The sequence below is a fragment of the Lissotriton vulgaris genome, chromosome 6 (assembly GCF_964263255.1).
Source record: "Lissotriton vulgaris chromosome 6, aLisVul1.2, whole genome shotgun sequence".
Classification (NCBI taxonomy): Eukaryota; Metazoa; Chordata; class Amphibia; order Caudata; family Salamandridae; genus Lissotriton; species Lissotriton vulgaris.
This window is the reverse complement of record NC_141694.1, coordinates 504,544,597-504,570,175: the sequence shown is the minus strand read 5'-3', so window position 1 is coordinate 504,570,175 and position 25,579 is coordinate 504,544,597.

Genomic DNA, 25,579 nt, shown 5'->3' with positions numbered 1-25,579 from the left:
CAATGGCGATATGCAAATCAGCTCTGACCCTGTGCCCCATGGGAACAGTCCAGTCCGAACTACAAAAGCCATGTCCTTCCCAGAACGGAATCAAGCATCCGAGGACCGGACCGGTTTCGAGGTAACACCTCTCATCAGCCCGGCTAGCTTGACTCCAGTGGTGTGGAGTGCCTGGGACCCACGTCTGGGCATCCCCAGCACACTTAGGGCGGAATATGCAAACACAACAGGTGATGGACCGAATGTGGATCAATGTCACACACTCACCCCAGTCCAAAGATCTGGGCCCAAATCCATCGTTTTTTTGCACTCCATACCACCCTGGGTTAGACAATGGCGATATGCAAATCAGCTCTGACCCTGTGCCCCATGGGAACAGTCCAGTCCGAACTACAAAAGCCATGGCCTTCCCAGAACGGAATCAAGCATCCGAGGACCGGACCGGTTTCGAGGTAACACCTCTCATCAGCCCGGCTAGCTTGACTCCAGTGGTGTGGAGTCCCCCGGACCCACGTCTGGGCATCCCCAGCGCACTTAGGGCGGAATTTGCAAACACAACAGGTGATGGACCGAATGTGGATCAATGTCACACACTCACCCCAGTCCAAAGATCTGGGCCCAAATCCATCGTTTCTTTGCACTCCACACCACCCTGGGTTAGACAATGGCGATATGCAAATCAGCTCTGACCCTGTGCCCCATGGGAACAGTCCAGTCCGAACTACAAAAGCCATGTCCTTCCCAGAACGGAATCAAGCATCCGAGGACCGGACCGGTTTCGAGGTAACACCTCTCATCAGCGCGGCTAGCTTGACTCCAGTGGTGTGGAGTGCCTGGGACCAACGTCTGGGCATCCCCAGCGCACTTAGGGCGGAATATGCAAACACAACTGGTGATGGACCGAATGTGGATCAATGTCACACACTCACCCCAGTCCAAAGATCTGGGCCCAAATCCATCGTTTTTTTGCACTCCACACCACCCTGGGTTAGACAATGGCGATATGCAAATCAGCTCTGACCCTGTGCCCCATGGGAACAGTCCAGTCCGAACTACAAAAGCCATGTCCTTCCCAGAACGGAATCAAGCATCCGAGGACCGGACTGGTTTCGAGGTAACACCTCTCATCAGCCCGGCTAGCTTGACTCCAGTGGTGTGGAGTGCCTGGGACCCACGTCTGGGCATCCCCAGCTCACTAAGGGCGGAATATGCAAACACAACAGGTGATGGACCGAATGTGGATCAATGTCACACACTCACCCCAGTCCAAAGATCTGGGCCCAAATCCATCGTTTTTTTGCACTCCACACCACCCTGGGTTAGACAATGGCGATATGCAAATCAGCTCTGACCCTGTGCCCCATGGGAACAGTCCAGTCCGAACTACAAAAGCCATGTCCTTCCCAGAACGGAATCAAGCATCCGAGGACCGGACTGGTTTCGAGGTAACACCTCTCATCAGCCCGGCTAGCTTGACTCCAGTGGTGTGGAGTGCCTGGGACCCACGTCTGGGCATCCCCAGCTCACTAAGGGCGGAATATGCAAACACAACAGGTGATGGACCGAATGTGGATCAATGTCACACACTCACCCCAGTCCAAAGATCTGGGCCCAAATCCATCGTTTTTTTGCACTCCACACCACCCTGGGTTAGACAATGGCGATATGCAAATCAGCTCTGACCCTGTGCCCCATGGGAACAGTCCAGTCCGAACTACAAAAGCCATATCCTTCCCAGAACGGAATCAAGCATCCGAGGACCGGACCGGTTTCGAGGTAACACCTCTCATCAGCCCGGCTAGCTTGACTCCAGTGGTGTGGAGTGCCTGGGACCCACGTCTGGGCATCCCCAGCGCACTTAGGGCGGAATATGCAAACACAACAGGTGATGGACCGATTGTGGATCAATGTCACACACTCACCCCAGTCCAAAGATCTGGGCCCAAATCCATCGTTTTTTTGCACTCCACACCACCCTGGGTTAGACAATGGCAATATGCAAATCAGCTCTGACCCTGTGCCCCATGGGAACAGTCCAGTCCGAACTACAAAAGCCATGGCCTTCCCAGAACGGAATCAAGCATCCGAGGACCGGACCGGTTTCGAGGTAACACCTCTCATCAGCCCGGCTAGCTTGACTCCAGTGGTGTGGAGTCCCCCGGACCCACGTCTGGGCATCCCCAGCGCACTTAGGGCGGAATTTGCAAACACAACAGGTGATGGACCGAATGTGGATCAATGTCACACACTCACCCCAGTCCAAAGATCTGGGCCCAAATCCATCGTTTCTTTGCACTCCACACCACCCTGGGTTAGACAATGGCGATATGCAAATCAGCTCTGACCCTGTGCCCCATGGGAACAGTCCAGTCCGAACTACAAAAGCCATGTCCTTCCCAGAACGGAATCAAGCATCCGAGGACCGGACCGGTTTCGAGGTAACACCTCTCATCAGCCCGGCTAGCTTGACTCCAGTGGTGTGGAGTCCCTCGGACCCACGTCTGGGCATCCCCAGCGCACTTAGGGCAGAATTTGCAAACACAACAGGTGATGGACCGAATGTGGATCAATGTCACACACTCACCCCAGTCCAAAGATCTGGGCCCAAATCCATTGTTTCTTTGCACTCCACACCACCCTGGGTTAGACAATGGCGATATGCAAATCAGCTCTGACCCTGTGCCCCATGGGAACAGTCCAGTCCGAACTACAAAAGCCATGTCCTTCCCAGAACGGAATCAAGCATCCGAGGACCGGACCGGTTTCGAGGTAACACCTCTCATCAGCCCGGCTAGCTTGACTCCAGTGGTGTGGAGTGCCTGGGACCCACGTCTGGGCATCCCCAGCGCACTTAGGGCGGAATATGCAAACACAACAGGTGATGGACCGAATGTGGATCAATGTCACACACTCACCCCAGTCCAAAGATCTGGGCCCAAATCCATCGTTTTTTTGCACTCCACACCACCCTGGGTTAGACAATGGCGATATGCAAATCAGCTCTGACCCTGTGCCCCATGGGAACAGTCCAGTCCGAACTACAAAAGCCATGTCCTTCCCAGAACGGAATCAAGCATCCGAGGACCGGACCGGTTTCGGGGTAACACCTCTCATCAGCCCGGCTAGCTTGACTCCAGTGGTGTGGAGTGCCTGGGACCCACGTCTGGGCATCCCCAGCGCACTTAGGGCGGAATATGCAAACACAACAGGTGATGGACCGAATGTGGATCAATGTCACACACTCACCCCCTTCCAAAGATCTGGGCCCAAATCCATCGTTTTTTTGCACTCCACACCACCCTGGGTTAGACAATGGCGATATGCAAATCAGCTCTGACCCTGTGCCCCATGGGAACAGTCCAGTCCGAACTACAAAAGCCATGTCCTTCCCAGAACGGAATCAAGCATCCGAGGACCGGACCGGTTTCGAGGTAACACCTCTCATCAGCCCGGCTAGCTTGACTCCAGTGGTGTGGAGTGCCTGGGACCCACGTCTGGGCATCCCCAGCGCACTTAGGGCGGAATATGCAAACACAACAGGTGATGGACCGAATGTGGATCAATGTTACACACTCACCCCAGTCCAAAGATCTGGGCCCAAATCCATCGTTTTTTTGCACTCCACACCACCCTGGGTTAGACAATGGCGATATGCAAATCAGCTCTGACCCTGTGCCCCATGGGAACAGTCCAGTCCGAACTACAAAAGCCATGTCCTTCCCAGAACGGAATCAAGCATCCGAGGACTGGACCGGTTTCGAGGTAACACCTCTCATCAGCCCGGCTAGCTTGACTCCAGTGGTTTGGAGTGCCTGGGACCCACGTCTGGGCATCCCCAGCGCACTTAGGGCGGAATATGCAAACACAACAGGTGATGGACCGAATGTGGATCAATGTCACACACTCACCCCAGTCCAAAGATCTGGGCCCAAATCCATCGTTTTTTTGCACTCCACACCACCCTGGGTTAGACAATGGCGATATGCAAATCAGCTCTGACCCTGTGCCCCATGGGAATAGTCCAGTCTGAACTACAAAAGCCATGTCCTTCCCAGAACGGAATCAAGCATCCGAGGACCGGACCGGTTTCGAGGTAACACCTCTCATCAGCCCGGCTAGCTTGACTCCAGTGGTGTGGAGTGCCTGGGACCCACGTCTGGGCATCCCCAGCGCACTTAGGGCGGAATATGCAAACACAACAGGTGATGGACCGAATGTGGATCAATGTCACACACTCACCCCAGTCCAAAGATCTGGGCCCAAATCCATAGTTTTTTTGCACTCCACACCACCCTGGGTTAGACAATGGCGATATGCAAATCAGCTCTGACCCTGTGCCCCATGGGAACAGTCCAGTCCGAACTACAAAAGCCATGTCCTTCCCAGAACGGAATCAAGCATCCGAGGACCGGACCGGTTTCGAGGTAACACCTCTCATCAGCCCGGCTAGCTTGACTCCAGTGGTGTGGAGTGCCTGGGACCCACGTCTGGGCATCCCCAGCGCACTTAGGGCGGAATATGCAAACACAACAGGTGATGGACCGAATGTGGATCAATGTCACACACTCACCCCAGTCCAAAGATCTGGGCCAAAATCCATCGTTTTTTTGCACTCCACACCACCCTGGTTTAGACAATGGCGATATGCAAATCAGCTCTGACCCTGTGCCCCATGGGAACAGTCCAGTCCGAACTACAAAAGCCATGTCCTTCCCAGAACGGAATCAAGCATCCGAGGACCGGACCGGTTTCGAGGTAACACCTCTCATCAGCCCGGCTAGCTTGACTCCAGTGGTGTGGAGTGCCTGGGACCCACGTCTGGGCATCCCCAGCGCACTTAGGGCGGAATATGCAAACACAACAGGTGATGGACCGAATGTGGATCAATGTCACACACTCACCCCAGTCCAAAGATCTGGGCCCAAATCCATCGTTTTTTTTGCACTCCACACCACCCTGGGTTAGACAATGGTGATATGCAAATCATCTCTGACCCTGTGCCCCATGGGAACAGTCCAGTCCAAACTACAAAAGCCATGTCCTTCCCAGAACGGAATCAAGCATCCGAGGACCGGACCGGTTTCGAGGTAACACCTCTCATCAGCCCGGCTAGCTTGACTCCAGTGGTGTGGAGTGCCTGGGACCCACGTCTGGGCATCCACAGCGCACTTAGGGCGGAATATGCAAACACAACAGGTGATGGACCGAATGTGGATCAATGTCACACACTCACCCCAGTCCAAAGATCTGGGCCCAAATCCATCGTTTTTTTGCACTCCACACCACCCTGGGTTAGACAATGGTGATATGCAAATCAGCTCTGACCCTGTGCCCCATGGGAACAGTCCAGTCCGAACTACAAAAGCCATGTCCTTCCCAGAACGGAATCAAGCATCCGAGGACCGGACCGGTTTCGAGGTAACACCTCTCATCAGCCCGGCTAGCTTGACTCCAGTGGTGTGGAGTGCCTGGGACCCACGTCTGGGCATCCCCAGCGCACTTAGGGCGGAATATGCAAACACAACAGGTGATGGACCGAATGTGGATCAATGTCACACACTCACCCCAGTCCAAAGATCTGGGCCCAAATCCATCGTTTTTTTGCACTCCATACCACACTGGGTTAGACAATGGCGATATGCAAATCAGCTCTGACCCTGTGCCCCATGGGAACAGTCCAGTCCGAACTACAAAAGCCATGTCCTTCCCAGAACGGAATCAAGCATCCGAGGACCAGACCGGTTTCGAGGTAACACCTCTCATCAGCCCGGCTAGCTTGACTCCAGTGGTGTGGAGTGCCTGGGACCCACGTCTGGGCATCCCCAGCGCACTTAGGGCGGAATATGCAAACACAACAGGTGATGGACCGAATGTGGTTCAATGTCACACACTCACCCCAGTCCAAAGATCTGGGCCCAAATCCATCGTTTTTTTGCACTCCACACCACCCTGGGTTAGACAATGGCGATATGCAAATCAGCTCTGACCCTGTGCCCATGGGAACAGTCCAGTCCGAACTACAAAAGCCATGTCCTTCCCAGAACGGAATCAAGCATCCGAGGACCGGACCGGTTTCGAGGTAACACCTCTCATCAGCCCGGCTAGCTTGACTTCAGTGGTGTGGAGTGCCTGGGACCCACGTCTGGGCATCCCCAGCGCACTTAGGGCGGAATATGCAAACACAACAGGTGATGGACCGAATGTGGATCAATGTCACACACTCACCCCAGTCCAAAGATCTGGGCCCAAATCCATCTTTTTTTGCACTCCACACCACCCTGGGTTAGACAATGGCGATATGCAAATCAGCTCTGACCCTGTGCCCCATGGGAACAGTCCAGTCCGAACTACAAAAGCCATGTCCTTCCCAGAACGGAATCAAGCATCCGAGGACCGGACCGGTTTCGAGGTAACACCTCTCATCAGCCCGGCTAGCTTGACTCCAGTGGTGTGGAGTACCTGGGACCCACGTCTGGGCATCCCCAGCGCACTTAGGGCGGAATATGCAAACACAACAGGTGATGGACCGAATGTGGATCAATGTCACACACTCACCCCAGTCCAAAGATCTGGGCCCAAATCCATCGTTTTTTGCACTCCACACCACCCTGGGTTAGACAATGGCGATATGCAAATCAGCTCTGACCCTGTGCCCCATGGGAACAGTCCAGTCCGAACTACAAAAGCCATATCCTTCCCAGAACGGAATCAAGCATCCGAGGACCGGACCGGTTTCGAGGTAACACCTCTCATCAGCCCGGCTAGCTTGACTCCAGTGGTGTGGAGTGCCTGGGACCCACGTCTGGGCATCCCCAGCGCACTTAGGGCGGAATATGCAAACACAACAGGTGATGGACCGATTGTGGATCAATGTCACACACTCACCCCAGTCCAAAGATCTGGGCCCAAATCCATCGTTTTTTTGCACTCCACACCACCCTGGGTTAGACAATGGCAATATGCAAATCAGCTCTGACCCTGTGCCCCATGGGAACAGTCCAGTCCGAACTACAAAAGCCATGGCCTTCCCAGAACGGAATCAAGCATCCGAGGACCGGACCGGTTTCGAGGTAACACCTCTCATCCGCCCGGCTAGCTTGACTCCAGTGGTGTGGAGTCCCCCGGACCCACGTCTGGGCATCCCCAGCGCACTTAGGGCGGAATTTGCAAACACAACAGGTGATGGACCGAATGTGGATCAATGTCACACACTCACCCCAGTCCAAAGATCTGGGCCCAAATCCATCGTTTCTTTGCACTCCACACCACCCTGGGTTAGACAATGGCGATATGCAAATCAGCTCTGACCCTGTGCCCCATGGGAACAGTCCAGTCCGAACTACAAAAGCCATGTCCTTCCCAGAACGGAATCAAGCATCCGAGGACCGGACCGGTTTCGAGGTAACACCTCTCATCAGCCCGGCTAGCTTGACTCCAGTGGTGTGGAGTCCCTCGGACCCACGTCTGGGCATCCCCAGCGCACTTAGGGCAGAATTTGCAAACACAACAGGTGATGGACCGAATGTGGATCAATGTCACACACTCACCCCAGTCCAAAGATCTGGGCCCAAATCCATTGTTTCTTTGCACTCCACACCACCCTGGGTTAGACAATGGCGATATGCAAATCAGCTCTGACCCTGTGCCCCATGGGAACAGTCCAGTCCGAACTACAAAAGCCATGTCCTTCCCAGAACGGAATCAAGCATCCGAGGACCGGACCGGTTTCGAGGTAACACCTCTCATCAGCCCGGCTAGCTTGACTCCAGTGGTGTGGAGTGCCTGGGACCCACGTCTGGGCATCCCCAGCGCACTTAGGGCGGAATATGCAAACACAACAGGTGATGGACCGAATGTGGATCAATGTCACACACTCACCCCAGTCCAAAGATCTGGGCCCAAATCCATCGTTTTTTTGCACTCCACACCACCCTGGGTTAGACAATGGCGATATGCAAATCAGCTCTGACCCTGTGCCCCATGGGAACAGTCCAGTCCGAACTACAAAAGCCATGTCCTTCCCAGAACGGAATCAAGCATCCGAGGACCGGACCGGTTTCGGGGTAACACCTCTCATCAGCCCGGCTAGCTTGACTCCAGTGGTGTGGAGTGCCTGGGACCCACGTCTGGGCATCCCCAGCGCACTTAGAGCGGAATATGCAAACACAACAGGTGATGGACCGAATGTGGATCAATGTCACACACTCACCCCAGTCCAAAGATCTGGGCCCAAATCCATTGTTTTTTTGCACTCCACACCACCCTGGGTTAGACAATGGCGATATGCAAATCAGCTCTGACCCTGTGCCCCATGGGAACAGTCCAGTCCGAACTTCAAAAGCCATGTCCTTCCCAGAACGGAATCAAGCATCCGAGGACCGGACCGGTTTCGAGGTAACACCTCTCATCAGCCCGGCTAGCTTGACTCCAGTGGTGTGGAGTGCCTGGGACCCACGTCTGGGCATCCCCAGCGCACTTAGGGCGGAATATGCAAACACAACAGGTGATGGACCGAATGTGGATCAATGTTACACACTCACCCCAGTCCAAAGATCTGGGCCCAAATCCATCGTTTTTTTGCACTCCACACCACCCTGGGTTAGACAATGGCGATATGCAAATCAGCTCTGACCCTGTGCCCCATGGGAACAGTCCAGTCCGAACTACAAAAGCCATGTCCTTCCCAGAACGGAATCAAGCATCCGAGGACTGGACCGGTTTCGACGTAACACCTCTCATCAGCCCGGCTAGCTTGACTCCAGTGGTGTGGAGTGCCTGGGACCCACGTCTGGGCATCCCCAGCGCACTTAGGGCGGAATATGCAAACACAACAGGTGATGGACCGAATGTGGATCAATGTCACACACTCACCCCAGTCCAAAGATCTGGGCCCAAATCCATCGTTTTTTTGCACTCCACACCACCCTGGGTTAGACAATGGCGATATGCAAATCAGCTCTGACCCTGTGCCCCATGGGAATAGTCCAGTCTGAACTACAAAAGCCATGTCCTTCCCAGAACGGAATCAAGCATCCGAGGACCGGACCGGTTTCGAGGTAACACCTCTCATCAGCCCGGCTAGCTTGACTCCAGTGGTGTGGAGTGCCTGGGACCCACGTCTGGGCATCCCCAGCGCACTTAGGGCGGAATATGCAAACACAACAGGTGATGGACCGAATGTGGATCAATGTCACACACTCACCCCAGTCCAAAGATCTGGGCCCAAATCCATCGTTTTTTTGCACTCCACACCACCCTGGGTTAGACAATGGCGATATGCAAATCAGCTCTGACCCTGTGCCCCATGGGAACAGTCCAGTCCGAACTACCAAAGCCATGTCCTTCCCAGAACGGAATCAAGCATCCGAGGACCGGACCGGTTTCGAGGTAACACCTCTCATCAGCCCGGCTAGCTTGACTCCAGTGGTGTGGAGTGCCTGGGACCCACGTCTGGGCATCCCCAGCGCACTTAGGGCGGAATATGCAAACACAACAGGTGATGGACCGAATGTGGATCAATGTCACACACTCACCCCAGTCCAAAGATCTGGGCCAAAATCCATCGTTTTTTTGCACTCCACACCACCCTGGTTTAGACAATGGCGATATGCAAATCAGCTCTGACCCTGTGCCCCATGGGAACAGTCCAGTCCGAACTACAAAAGCCATGTCCTTCCCAGAACGGAATCAAGCATCCGAGGACCGGACCGGTTTCGAGGTAACACCTCTCATCAGCCCGGCTAGCTTGACTCCAGTGGTGTGGAGTGCCTGGGACCCACGTCTGGGCATCCCCAGCGCACTTAGGGCGGAATATGCAAACACAACAGGTGATGGACCGAATGTGGATCAATGTCACACACTCACCCCAGTCCAAAGATCTGGGCCCAAATCCATCGTTTTTTTTGCACTCCACACCACCCTGGGTTAGACAATGGTGATATGCAAATCATCTCTGACCCTGTGCCCCATGGGAACAGTCCAGTCCAAACTACAAAAGCCATGTCCTTCCCAGAACGGAATCAAGCATCCGAGGACCGGACCGGTTTCGAGGTAACACCTCTCATCAGCCCGGCTAGCTTGACTCCAGTGGTGTGGAGTGCCTGGGACCCACGTCTGGGCATCCACAGCGCACTTAGGGCGAAATATGCAAACACAACAGGTGATGGACCGAATGTGGATCAATGTCACACACTCACCCCAGTCCAAAGATCTGGGCCCAAATCCATCGTTTTTTTGCACTCCACACCACCCTGGGTTAGACAATGGTGACATGCAAATCAGCTCTGACCCTGTGCCCCATGGGAACAGTCCAGTCCGAACTACAAAAGCCATGTCCTTCCCAGAACGGAATCAAGCATCCGAGGACCGGACCGGTTTCGAGGTAACACCTCTCATCAGCCCGGCTAGCTTGACTCCAGTGGTGTGGAGTGCCTGGGACCCACGTCTGGGCATCCCCAGCGCACTTAGGGCGGAATATGCAAACACAACAGGTGATGGACCGAATGTGGATCAATGTCACACACTCACCCCAGTCCAAAGATCTGGGCCCAAATCCATCGTTTTTTTGCACTCCATACCACACTGGGTTAGACAATGGCGATATGCAAATCAGCTCTGACCCTGTGCCCCATGGGAACAGTCCAGTCCGAACTACAAAAGCCATGTCCTTCCCAGAACGGAATCAAGCATCCGAGGACCAGACCGGTTTCGAGGTAACACCTCTCATCAGCCCGGCTAGCTTGACTCCAGTGGTGTGGAGTGCCTGGGACCCACGTCTGGGCATCCCCAGCGCACTTAGGGCGGAATATGCAAACACAACAGGTGATGGACCGAATGTGGTTCAATGTCACACACTCACCCCAGTCCAAAGATCTGGGCCCAAATCCATCGTTTTTTTGCACTCCACACCACCCTGGGTTAGACAATGGCGATATGCAAATCAGCTCTGACCCTGTGCCCCATGGGAACAGTCCAGTCCGAACTACAAAAGCCATGTCCTTCCCAGAACGGAATCAAGCATCCGAGGACCGGACCGGTTTCGAGGTAACACCTCTCATCAGCCCGGCTAGCTTGACTTCAGTGGTGTGGAGTGCCTGGGACCCACGTCTGGGCATCCCCAGCGCACTTAGGGCGGAATATGCAAACACAACAGGTGATGGACCGAATGTGGATCAATGTCACACACTCACCCCAGTCCAAAGATCTGGGCCCAAATCCATCTTTTTTTGCACTCCACACCACCCTGGGTTAGACAATGGCGATATGCAAATCAGCTCTGACCCTGTGCCCCATGGGAACAGTCCAGTCCGAACTACAAAAGCCATGTCCTTCCCAGAACGGAATCAAGCATCCGAGGACCGGACCGGTTTCGAGGTAACACCTCTCATCAGCCCGGCTAGCTTGACTCCAGTGGTGTGGAGTACCTGGGACCCACGTCTGGGCATCCCCAGCGCACTTAGGGCGGAATATGCAAACACAACAGGTGATGGACCGAATGTGGATCAATGTCACACACTCACCCCAGTCCAAAGATCTGGGCCGAAATCCATCGTTTTTTTTTGCACTCCACACCACCCTGGGTTAGACAATGGCGATATGCAAATCAGCTCTGACCCTGTGCCCCATGGGAATAGTCCAGTCCGAACTACAAAAGCCATGTCCTTCCCAGAACGGAATCAAGCATCCGAGGACCGGACCGGTTTCGAGGTAACACCTCTCATCAGCCCGGCTAGCTTGACTCCAGTGGTGTGGAGTGCCTGGGACCCACGTCTGGGCATCCCCAGCGCACTTAGGGCGGAATATGCAAACACAACAGGTGATGGACCGAATGTGGATCAATGTCACACACTCACCCCAGTCCAAAGATCTGGGCCCAAATCCATCGTTTTTTTGCACTCCACACCACCCTGGGTTAGTCAATGGCGATATGCAAATCAGCTCTGACCCTGTGCCCCATGGGAACAGTCCAGTCCGAACTACAAAAGCCATGTCCTTCCCAGAACGGAATCAAGCATCCGAGGACCGGACCGGTTTCGAGGTAACACCTCTCATCAGCCCGGCTAGCTTGACTCCAGTGGTGTGGAGTGCCTGGGACCCACGTCTGGGCATCCCCAGCGCACTTAGGGCGGAATATGCAAACACAACAGGTGATGGACCGAATGTGGATCAATGTCACACACTCACCCCAGTCCAAAGATCTGGGCCCAAATCCATCGTTTTTTTGCACTCCACACCACCCTGGTTTAGACAATGGCGATATGCAAATCAGCTCTGACCCTGTGCCCCATGGGAACAGTCCAGTCCGAACTACAAAAGCCATGTCCTTCCCAGAACGGAATCAAGCATCCGAGGACCGGACCGGTTTCGAGGTAACACCTCTCATCAGCCCGGCTAGCTTGACTCCAGTGGTGTGGAGTGCCTGGGACCCACGTCTGGGCATCCCCAGCGCACTTAGGGCGGAATATGCAAACACAACAGGTGATGGACCGAATGTGGATCAATGTCACACACTCACCCCAGTCCAAAGATCTGGGCCCAAATCCATCGTTTTTTTGCACTCCACACCAGCCTGGGTTAGACAATGGTGATATGCAAATCAGCTCTGACCCTGTGCCCCATGGGAACAGTCCAGTCCGAACTACAAAAGCCATGTCCTTCCCAGAACGGAATCAAGCATCCGAGGAACGGACCGGTTTCGAGGTAACACCTCTCATCAGCCCGGCTAGCTTGACTCCAGTGGTGTGGAGTGCCTGGGACCCACGTCTGGGCATCCCCAGCGCACTTAGGGCGGAATATGCAAACACAACAGGTGATGGACCGATTGTGGATCAATGTCACACACTCACCCCAGTCCAAAGATCTGGGCCCAAATCCATCGTTTTTTTGCACTCCACACCACCCTGGGTTAGACAATGGCAATATGCAAATCAGCTCTGACCCTGTGCCCCATGGGAACAGTCCAGTCCGAACTACAAAAGCCATGGCCTTCCCAGAACGGAATCAAGCATCCGAGGACCGGACCGGTTTCGAGGTAACACCTCTCATCAGCCCGGCTAGCTTGACTCCAGTGGTGTGGAGTCCCCCGGACCCACGTCTGGGCATCCCCAGCGCACTTAGGGCGGAATTTGCAAACACAACAGGTGATGGACCGAATGTGGATCAATGTCACACACTCACCCCAGTCCAAAGATCTGGGCCCAAATCCATCGTTTCTTTGCACTCCACACCACCCTGGGTTAGACAATGGCGATATGCAAATCAGCTCTGACCCTGTGCCCCATGGGAACAGTCCAGTCCGAACTACAAAAGCCATGTCCTTCCCAGAACGGAATCAAGCATACGAGGACCGGACCGGTTTCGAGGTAACACCTCTCATCAGCCCGGCTAGCTTGACTCCAGTGGTGTGGAGTCCCTCGGACCCACGTCTGGGCATCCCCAGCGCACTTAGGGCAGAATTTGCAAACACAACAGGTGATGGACCGAATGTGGATCAATGTCACACACTCACCCCAGTCCAAAGATCTGGGCCCAAATCCATTGTTTCTTTGCACTCCACACCACCCTGGGTTAGACAATGGCGATATGCAAATCAGCTCTGACCCTGTGCCCCATGGGAACAGTCCAGTCCGAACTACAAAAGCCATGTCCTTCCCAGAACGGAATCAAGCATCCGAGGACCGGACCGGTTTCGAGGTAACACCTCTCATCAGCCCGGCTAGCTTGACTCCAGTGGTGTGGAGTGCCTGGGACCCACGTCTGGGCATCCCCAGCGCACTTAGGGCGGAATATGCAAACACAACAGGTGATGGACCGAATGTGGATCAATGTCACACACTCACCCCAGTCCAAAGATCTGGGCCCAAATCCATCGTTTTTTTGCACTCCACACCACCCTGGGTTAGACAATGGCGATATGCAAATCAGCTCTGACCCTGTGCCCCATGGGAACAGTCCAGTCCGAACTACAAAAGCCATGTCCTTCCCAGAACGGAATCAAGCATCCGAGGACCGGACCGGTTTCGGGGTAACACCTCTCATCAGCCCGGCTAGCTTGACTCCAGTGGTGTGGCGTGCCTGGGACCCACGTCTGGGCATCCCCAGCGCACTTAGGGCGGAATATGCAAACACAACAGGTGATGGACCGAATGTGGATCAATGTCACACACTCACCCCAGTCCAAAGATCTGGGCCCAAATCCATCGTTTTTTTGCACTCCACACCACCCTGGGTTAGACAATGGCGATATGCAAATCAGCTCTGACCCTGTGCCCCATGGGAACAGTCCAGTCCGAACTACAAAAGCCATGTCCTTCCCAGAACGGAATCAAGCATCCGAGGACCGGACCGGTTTCGAGGTAACACCTCTCATCAGCCCGGCTAGCTTGACTCCAGTGGTGTGGAGTGCCTGGGACCCACGTCTGGGCATCCCCAGCGCACTTAGGGCGGAATATGCAAACACAACAGGTGATGGACCGAATGTGGATCAATGTTACACACTCACCCCAGTCCAAAGATCTGGGCCCAAATCCATCGTTTTTTTGCACTCCACACCACCCTGGGTTAGACAATGGCGATATGCAAATCAGCTCTGACCCTGTGCCCCATGGGAACAGTCCAGTCCGAACTACAAAAGCCATGTCCTTCCCAGAACGGAATCAAGCATCCGAGGACTGGACCGGTTTCGAGGTAACACCTCTCATCAGCCCGGCTAGCTTGACTCCAGTGGTGTGGAGTGCCTGGGACCCACGTCTGGGCATCCCCAGCGCACTTAGGGCGGAATATGCAAACACAACAGGTGATGGACCGAATGTGGATCAATGTCACACACTCACCCCAGTCCAAAGATCTGGGCCCAAATCCATCGTTTTTTTGCACTCCACACCACCCTGGGTTAGACAATGGCGATATGCAAATCAGCTCTGACCCTGTGCCCCATGGGAATAGTCCAGTCTGAACTACAAAAGCCATGTCCTTCCCAGAACGGAATCAAGCATCCGAGGACCGGACCGGTTTCGAGGTAACACCTCTCATCAGCCCGGCTAGCTTGACTCCAGTGGTGTGGAGTGCCTGGGACCCACGTCTGGGCATCCCCAGCGCACTTAGGGCGGAATATGCAAACACAACAGGTGATGGACCGAATGTGGATCAATGTCACACACTCACCCCAGTCCAAAGATCTGGGCCCAAATCCATCGTTTTTTTGCACTCCACACCACCCTGGGTTAGACAATGGCGATATGCAAATCAGCTCTGACCCTGTGCCCCATGGGAACAGTCCAGTCCGATCTACCAAAGCCATGTCCTTCCCAGAACGGAATCAAGCATCCGAGGACCGGACCGGTTTCGAGGTAACACCTCTCATCAGCCCGGCTAGCTTGACTCCAGTGGTGTGGAGTGCCTGGGACCCACGTCTGGGCATCCCCAGCGCACTTAGGGCGGAATATGCAAACACAACAGGTGATGGACCGAATGTGGATCAATGTCACACACTCACCCCAGTCCAAAGATCTGGGCCAAAATCCATCGTTTTTTTGCACTCCACACCACCCTGGTTTAGACAATGGCGATATGCAAATCAGCTCTGACCCTGTGCCCCATGGGAACAGTCCAGTCCGAACTACAAAAGCCATGTCCTTCCCAGAACGGAATCAAGCATCCGAGGACCGGACCGGTTTCGAGGTAACACCTCTCATCAGCCCGGCTAGCTTGACTCCAGTGGTGTGGAGTGCCTGGGACCCACGTCTGGGCATCCCCAGCGCACTTAGGGCGGAATATGCAAACACAACAGGTGATGGACCGAATGTGGATCAATGTCACACACTCACCCCAGTCCAAAGATCTGGGCCCAAATCCATCGTTTTTTTTGCACTCCACACCACCCTGGGTTAGACAATGGTGATATGCAAATCATCTCTGACCCTGTGCCCCATGGGAACAGTCCAGTCCAAACTACAAAAGCCATGTCCTTCCCAGAACGGAATCAAGCATCCGAGGACCGGACCGGTTTCGAGGTAACACCTCTCATCAGCCCGGCTAGCTTGACTCCAGTGGTGTGGAGTGCCTGGGACCCACGTCTGGGCATCCACAGCGCACTTAGGGCGAAATATGCAAACACAACAGGTGATGGACCGAATGTGGATCAATGTCACACACTCACCCCAGTCCAAAGATCTGGGCCCAAATCCATCGTTTTTTTGCACTCCACACCACCCTGGGTTAGACAATGGTGATATGCAAATCAGCTCTGACCCTGTGCCCCATGGGAACAGTCCAGTCCGAACTACAAAAGCCATGTCCTTCCCAGAACGGAATCAAGCATCCGAGGACCGGACCGGTTTCGAGGTAACACCTCTCATCAGCCCGGCTAGCTTGACTCCAGTGGTGTGGAGTGCCTGGGACCCACGTCTGGGCATCCCCAGCGCACTTAGGGCGGAATATGCAAACACAACAGGTGATGGACCGAATGTGGATCAATGTCACACACTCACCCCAGTCCAAAGATCTGGGCCCAAATCCATCGTTTTTTTGCACTCCATACCACACTGGGTTAGACAATGGCGATATGCAAATCAGCTCTGACCCTGTGCCCCATGGGAACAGTCCAGTCCGAACTACAAAAGCCATGTCCTTCCCAGAACGGAATCAAGCATCCGAGGACCAGACCGGTTTCGAGGTAACACCTCTCATCAGCCCGGCTAGCTTGACTCCAGTGGTGTGGAGTGCCTGGGACCCACGTCTGGGCATCCCCAGCGCACTTAGGGCGGAATATGCAAACACAACAGGTGATGGACCGAATGTGGTTCAATGTCACACACTCACCCCAGTCCAAAGATCTGGGCCCAAATCCATCGTTTTTTTGCACTCCACACCACCCTGGGTTAGACAATGGCGATATGCAAATCAGCTCTGACCCTGTGCCCCATGGGAACAGTCCAGTCCGAACTACAAAAGCCATGTCCTTCCCAGAACGGAATCAAGCATCCGAGGACCGGACCGGTTTCGAGGTAACACCTCTCATCAGCCCGGCTAGCTTGACTTCAGTGGTGTGGAGTGCCTGGGACCCACGTCTGGGCATCCCCAGCGCACTTAGGGCGGAATATGCAAACACAACAGGTGATGGACCGAATGTGGATCAATGTCACACACTCACCCCAGTCCAAAGATCTGGGCCCAAATCCATCTTTTTTTGCACTCCACACCACCCTGGGTTAGACAATGGCGATATGCAAATCAGCTCTGACCCTGTGCCCCATGGGAACAGTCCAGTCCGAACTACAAAAGCCATGTCCTTCCCAGAACGGAATCAAGCATCCGAGGACCGGACCGGTTTCGAGGTAACACCTCTCATCAGCCCGGCTAGCTTGACTCCAGTGGTGTGGAGTACCTGGGACCCACGTCTGGGCATCCCCAGCGCACTTAGGGCGGAATATGCAAACACAACAGGTGATGGACCGAATGTGGATCAATGTCACACACTCACCCCAGTCCAAAGATCTGGGCCGAAATCCATCGTTTTTTTGCACTCCACACCACCCTGGGTTAGACAATGGCGATATGCAAATCAGCTCTGACCCTGTGCCCCATGGGAATAGTCCAGTCCGAACTACAAAAGCCATGTCCTTCCCAGAACGGAATCAAGCATCCGAGGACCGGACCGGTTTCGAGGTAACACCTCTCATCAGCCCGGCTAGCTTGACTCCAGTGGTGTGGAGTGCCTGGGACCCACGTCTGGGCATCCCCAGCGCACTTAGGGCGGAATATGCAAACACAACAGGTGATGGACCGAATGTGGATCAATGTCACACACTCACCCCAGTCCAAAGATCTGGGCCCAAATCCATCGTTTTTTTGCACTCCACACCACCCTGGGTTAGACAATGGCGATATGCAAATCAGCTCTGACCCTGTGCCCCATGGGAACAGTCCAGTCCGAACTACAAAAGCCATGTCCTTCCCAGAACGGAATCAAGCATCCGAGGACCGGACCGGTTTCGAGGTAACACCTCTCATCAGCCCGGCTAGCTTGACTCCAGTGGTGTGGAGTGCCTGGGACCCACGTCTGGGCATCCCCAGCGCACTTAGGGCGGAATATGCAAACACAACAGGTGATGGACCGAATGTGGATCAATGTCACACACTCACCCCAGTCCAAAGATCTGGGCCCAAATCCATCGTTTTTTTGCACTCCACACCACCCTGGTTTAGACAATGGCGATATGCAAATCAGCTCTGACCCTGTGCCCCATGGGAACAGTCCAGTCCGAACTACAAAAGCCATGTCCTTCCCAGAACGGAATCAAGCATCCGAGGACCGGACCGGTTTCGAGGTAACACCTCTCATCAGCCCGGCTAGCTTGACTCCAGTGGTGTGGAGTGCCTGGGACCCACGTCTGGGCATCCCCAGCGCACTTAGGGCGGAATATGCAAACACAACAGGTGATGGACCGAATGTGGATCAATGTCACACACTCACCCCAGTCCAAAGATCTGGGCCCAAATCCATCGTTTTTTTGCACTCCACACCACCCTGGGTTAGACAATGGTGATATGCAAATCAGCTCTGACCCTGTGCCCCATGGGAACAGTCCAGTCCGAACTACAAAAGCCATGTCCTTCCCAGAACGGAATCAAGCATCCGAGGAACGGACCGGTTTCGAGGTATCACCTCTCATCAGCCCGGCTAGCTTGACTCCAGTGGTGTGGAGTGCCTGGGACCCACGTCTGGGCATCCCCAGCGCACTTAGGGCGGAATATGCAAACACAACAGGTGATGGACCGAATGTGGATCAATGTCACACACTCACCCCAGTCCAAAGATCTGGGCCCAAATCCATCGTTTTTTTGCACTCCACACCACCCTGGGTTAGACAATGGTGATATGCAAATCAGCTCTGACCCTGTGCCCCATGGGAACAGTCCAGTCCGAACTACAAAAGCCATGTCCTTCCCAGAACGGAATCAAGCATCCGAGGACCGGACCGGTTTCGAGGTAACACCTCTCATCAGCCCGGCTAGCTTGACTGCAGTGGTGTGGAGTGCCTGGGACCCACGTCTGGGCATCCCCAGCGCACTTAGGGCGGAATATGCAAACACAACAGGTGATGGACCGAATGTGGACCAATGTCACACACTCACCCCAGTCCAAAGATCTGGGCCCAAATCCATCGTTTTTTTGCACTCCACACCACCCTGGGTTAGACAATGGCGATATGCAAATCAGCTCTGACCCTGTGCCCCATGGGAACAGTCCAGTCCGAACTACAAAAGCCATGTCCTTCCCAGAACGGAATCAAGCATCCGAGGACCGGACCGGTTTCGAGGTAACACCTCTCATCAGCCCGGCTAGCTTGACTCCAGTGGTGTGGAGTGCCTGGGACCCACGTCTGGGCATCCCCAGCGCACTTAGGGCGGAATATGCAAACACAACAGGTGATGGACCGAATGTGGATCAATGTCACACACTCACCCCAGTCCAAAGATCTGGGCCCAAATCCATCGTTTTTTTGCACTCCACACCACCCTGGTTTAGACAATGGCGATATGCAAATCAGCTCTGACCCTGTGCCCCATGGGAACAGTCCAGTCCGAACTACAAAAGCCATGTCCTTCCCAGAACGGAATCAAGCATCCGAGGACCGGACCGGTTTCGAGGTAACACCTCTCATCAGCCCGGCTAGCTTGACTCCAGTGGTGTGGAGTGCCTGGGACCCACGTCTGGGCATCCCCAGCGCACTTAGGGCGGAATATGCAAACACAACTGGTGATGGACCGAATGTGAATCAATGTCACACACTCACCCCAGTCCAAAGATCTGGGCCCAAATCCATCGTTTTTTTGCACTCCACACCACCCTGGGTTAGACAATGGTGATATGCAAATCAGCTCTGACCCTGTGCCCCATGGGAACAGTCCAGTCCGAACTACAAAAGCCATGTCCTTCCCAGAACGGAATCAAGCATCCGAGGACCGGACCGGTTTCGAGGTAACACCTCTCATCAGCCTGGCTAGCTTGACTCCAGTGTTGTGGGGTGCCTGGGACCCACGTCTGGGCATCCCCAGCGCACTTAGGGCGGAATATGCAAACACAACAGGTGATGGACCGAATGTGGATCAATGTCACACACTCACCCCAGTCCAAAGATCTGGCCCCAAATCCATCGTTTTTTTGCACTCCATACCACCCTGGGTTAGACAATGGCGATATGCAAATCAGCTCTGACCCTGTGCCCCGTGGGAACAGTCCAGTCCGAACTACAAAAGCCATGTCCTTCCCAGAACGGAATCAAGCATCCGAGGACCGGACCGGTTTCGAGGTAACACCTCTCATCAGCCCAGCTAGCTTGACTCCAGTGGTGTGGAGTGCCTGGGACCCACGTCTGGGCATCCCCAGCGCACTTAGGGCGGAATATGCAAACACAACAGGTGATGGACCGAATGTGGATCAATGTCACACACTCACCCCAGTCCAAAGATCTGGGCCCAAATCCATCGTTTTTTTGCACTCCACACCACCCTGGGTTAGACAATGGCGATATGCAAATCAGCTCTGACCCTGTGCCCCATGGGAACAGTCCAGTCCGAACTACAAAAGCCATGTCCTTCCCAGAACGGAATCAAGCATCCGAGGACCGGACCGGTTTCGAGGTAACACCTCTCATCAGCCCGGCTAGCTTGACTCCAGTGGTGTGGAGTGCCTGGGACCCACGTCTGGGCATCCCCAGCGCACTTAGGGCGGAATATGCAAACACAACAGGTGATGGACCGAATGTGGATCAATGTCACACACTCACCCCAGTCCAAAGATCTGGGCCCAAATCCATCGTTTTTTTGCACTCCACACCACCCTGGGTTAGACAATGGCGATATGCAAATCAGCTCTGACCCTGTGCCCCATGGGAACAGTCCAGTCCGAACTACAAAAGCCATGTCCTTCCCAGAATGGAATCAAGCATCCGAGGACCGGACCGGTTTCGAGGTAACACCTCTCATCAGCCCGGCTAGCTTGACTCCAGCGGTGCGGAGTGCCTGGGACCCACGTCTGGGCATCCCCAGCGCACTTAGGGCGGAATATGCAAACACAACAGGTGATGGACCGAATGTGGATCAATGTCACACACTCACCCCAGTCCAAAGATCTGGGCCCAAATCCATCGTTTTTATGCACTCCACACCACCCTGGGTTAGACAATGGCGATATGCAAATCAGCTCTAACCCTGTGCCCCATGGGAACAGTCCAGTCCGAACTACAAAAGCCATGTCCTTCCCAGAACGGAATCAAGCATCCGAGGGCCGGACCGGTTTCGAGGTAACACCTCTCATCAGCCCGGCTAGCTTGACTCCAGTGGTGTGGAGTGCCTGGGACCCACGTCTGGGCATCCCCAGCGCACTTAGGGCGGAATATGCAAACACAACAGGTGATGGACCGAATGTGGATCAATGTCACACACTCACCCCAGTCCAAAGATCTGGGCCCAAATCCATCGTTTTTTTGCACTCCACACCACCCTGGGTTAGACAATGGCGATATGCAAATCAGCTCTGACCCTGTGCCCCATGGGAACAGTCCAGTCCGAACTACAAAAGCCATGTCCTTCCCAGAATGGAATCAAGCATCCGAGGACCGGACCGGTTTCGAGGTAACACCTCTCATCAGCCCGGCTAGCTTGACTCCAGCGGTGCGGAGTGCCTGGGACCCACGTCTGGGCATCCCCAGCGCACTTAGGGCGGAATATGCAAACACAACAGGTGATGGACCGAATGTGGATCAATGTCACACACTCACCCCAGTCCAAAGATCTGGGCCCAAATCCATCGTTTTTATGCACTCCACACCACCCTGGGTTAGACAATGGCGATATGCAAATCAGCTCTAACCCTGTGCCCCATGGGAACAGTCCAGTCCGAACTACAAAAGCCATGTCCTTCCCAGAACGGAATCAAGCATCCGAGGGCCGGACCGGTTTCGAGGTAACACCTCTCATCAGCCCGGCTAGCTTGACTCCAGTGGTGTGGAGTGCCTGGGACCCACGTCTGGGCATCCCCAGCAGGAAAAAAGCACCCATTCATTGCACAAAAGGGAACGTGCGGGCATCATGAAAGCAAAACATGCTTGTTTAAGTGGGCAAACATGATGGGAATGTGGCTGGAATTAAAGGTGCATTCTTTTTTAAGCTACCTACACCATTATCATATAAAATCTCTTTATTTATGTCATAACTACCCTTTCACAATTGCTTTATCAACTCTCTTGCTTCCTCAAAGTTACATAAATGCATATGTGCATGCTCTGTTTTCAAACTCTCAGGGGAGGAGAGCAGGGGTTTGAGGAGAATCTCCCTGAACCCCACCATAGGGTGGCTGCACTCGCTCGTTACACTTGCTCGCCTCCAGGCACTCATATAAAACTTTTATGCCCTACCACTTTCAAATGTCACCAGCCACCACTGGATAATAGTATTAGAAAATAATACTGTAGAAGCATTGTATGGTTTCTAAGCCATATAAAAATACATACATAAATTACATTGACTAAAATACTCACCTTCTCAACTGATGCTTCTAAATACGCCTACCCCAATGTACCTAACCTAAGTCTAGTACGAGGGAAGAAGTAAGTATTGTGTAGCATAGGTTTTAGTTGTTTTTGCCAAGAATCTACCAAAGGTTTCTCTAGGTTCTAATCAGCTCCATACCTTTGTTTAGAATGAAGGAGGTCTGGTATCTCTGTCTCAGGGCTCGATTTCCCAACACCCTGCAAGGGGAGCTTGGAAACACTGGAGCTGGATTCTCGGCGAGAGAAAGGCAGTCTCATGATCAATGCATCAGCTGGAGGGTCGGCTCCCTTCGGCACTTGCTGTAGGGAGCTGCGTCGGGCAAGTCGATAGTTAAACTGCTCGGAACGACCGTGTCTTGCTAGAGCAAGTGAAGATATATTTATACCTTGAAGGTGTCTAGGAATAGCATAGTTTGACGTAAAGTCGGGCATAATAACGTCAGTAAAGAACCCTTAGGGAATAGTCGTTCTTTGCAAAGTATATGAGTTCTTGGACAAATCAATATTCAAGCAAGGGAAGGTCCCTTACTGCTTAAGCCGATTTTCCAAGAAATCGTTGTGACGTTTGGTACGGGTTTATTTATTTATTTATTTATTTACTTGGGTTTTATATAGCCCTGGCTAGACCCGTAGGTAACAGAGCGCTTTACAGAGTATCAGTACGAAGAAAGTTACACAGGTTACAGAACAATTACATAATGTTACACAGTAGCAAAAGAAAACACGAGTTAGGAAAATTAGAAAACTCGAGGATGGCAATAAGTGGATGCGTGATGAGGCAGAAAACAGCAGAAGATATAACGGTAAAAACGGAGGCAAGAAACAGCCTAAGGGGCCGACGAGGAAAAAGGGAGCACAGAAAGGAAAGGGGATGGAAAAACAGATAAAGACAGGGAAGTGCAAGGAGAACAAAACGGAAAAGGCACTAGAGATGTTAACAAAATCAGAAGAATGAGAAGTAGGTCGTGGCGAACAAGAGACAATTTCAAAGTCATTCAGCAGGAAACATAGATTGCTAAAATGGTGGGTTGAGGGTAGGAGAGGCAGTGGAAAATAGTCCCAAAATGGCAGAGAGCATAAGGGTCCAAGCACCAAATAGGCTAAGTCCGGAAAAAAAGAAAAATAAGTTCTGATTTCATGGAGAGGCACTAGAAGGGGGAAAAGATCCGAAAGTTAGGGGTGCAGCAGTCTATTTTTGAGTCACAGCCATGCAGTCCATGAGCAAGTGTTCTCGGCAGCGGTGTCTGATCCGTTGTCGATATGTCTCGAGAGGAACTGTTATGGGTGGCAGGGCTGTAGATCAAGTTAACAGGAGGCAGCAAGTTGAAAACCAGCGTGGGTGCTTCTCCGGCAAGGACGGGAGAGTAACTCAAAACGCCACGTAGCGCAGCGCCGATAGTTCTTACCTCCTGTAAGTCTCAAAATCGTCCCAGTTGACAAGCTGGAGGTGAGATAACTGTAGGGGAAGGCAGCAGTAAGCAAGCCCAGAGGCAGGAGGAGAGTCAGGATGGGAGAACCTCCGCCCGTCTCCTCTGCAGCCATCCAGAGTGATCAGAGAGGCATCATAAGCTTTGAAAGGATTCCGCCGAAACGTTGGGCGCCAGGGACATCAGAGAGAAGGCGGGCGAGGAAGAACCTGAGCAGTGGAGTTGAGAGGGGAGCCATGCCCGATGCCCGGCTGGGTAGGTGTTGGCTGCAGCGAGATACCTGGGCCAGACTCCCCTATAGCTGAACAGAGCGCCTCCACCGGACATCGGCCATGATGGTCCTGGAACTCCACGGGAGAAAGCTAGAAGTGCCACTTTTGACGAGAATTCTCATGCCCCCAAGTGCAGGAATAAAACATTGAGGACCGTAGATGAGGACGTAAACCCAGGTGAGTAGGTTTAACCCCGGAGGAGGTGGGAATCTAGGGATATTTAGCCAAAAAGGCTAAGTCTGGCCGGGAGCCCCTGGACAGAGTTCCTCACCTGGCGGTAATTGGGCTGCATGGGCTATGTCTAAATAAGGGCTTGATTTCTATGCCTATGTTAGGGCAATGTGAATTGTACCAATATAAGGGCATGAAACGGGAAAATTCACTCGGAGCCTAAAACGCCACACAACAGCTCTTATGTGTATCAGCAGGTCAATCCATGTTTTACGAGCATTGTAAGAGAAGGCTTGACTGCTAGATCTGATTTTCCATAAGTGTCAGATGTATGCAAGCAGGAGTCTGGAGGATTGGAAGTGTCTGGAAAGTTTGTGAAAGCAGATGTGATTGCTGAGGTGTGCTGGGCCACGGTTATGCAGTGCAAGTGTGATGAGGAGTTTCAGTTGTTCCTGTTAGTGTATGAGAAGTCAGTGGTGTTCCTTTAGGTCTGATGTGTAGTCAATGCAGTGTGGGAGGTTGTGAATGATTCTGGCTGCCATGCTCTGAATAGTTTACAGTCTTCTGGTAACTTTTTTGCTGATCTCAACATAGAGGGTGTTCCCGCAGTTCAGTTTGCTTGTGACAAGGGCATGCCTGATGCTTTTCTGGCTGCTGATTGGGAACCATTTGAAAATCTTCCTGAGCATCTTTGGGATATGAAGCTTGAGATGGTAACGTCATTGACCTGGGCGGTCATGTTGAGTTTGCTGTTCGTAGCAATCCCAAGATTTTTGACTTGGATGGTCGGGTGGGTGTCAGTTCTAGCTCCGTTGGCCACTAGATGGACTACCAAGGTGAATTGCGCTTCACGAAGATCACAATTTTGGTCTTGTAATTTTCAGCTTCAGATCGCTGATCTTCAGCTAGTAGGGGATTTCAGTGATGGAGGCAGTGGACTTGATCTGGGTACTGGTCTTATCTGTGAGGGAGAGAATGAGTTTTGCGTCATTGGCACCACATGTTGTGCTTCTGTTGGTAGATTTATATTTTCCTCCTGTTGTAGATTACACTTTACCAACATTTCTAAACTTGTAATGTTAATATGGAAGTTTTCATTGAAGGGTCAGGAAACAAGCCATTGCACAGAGTGGTTTGGTTTTAACTTGTGAGTGCA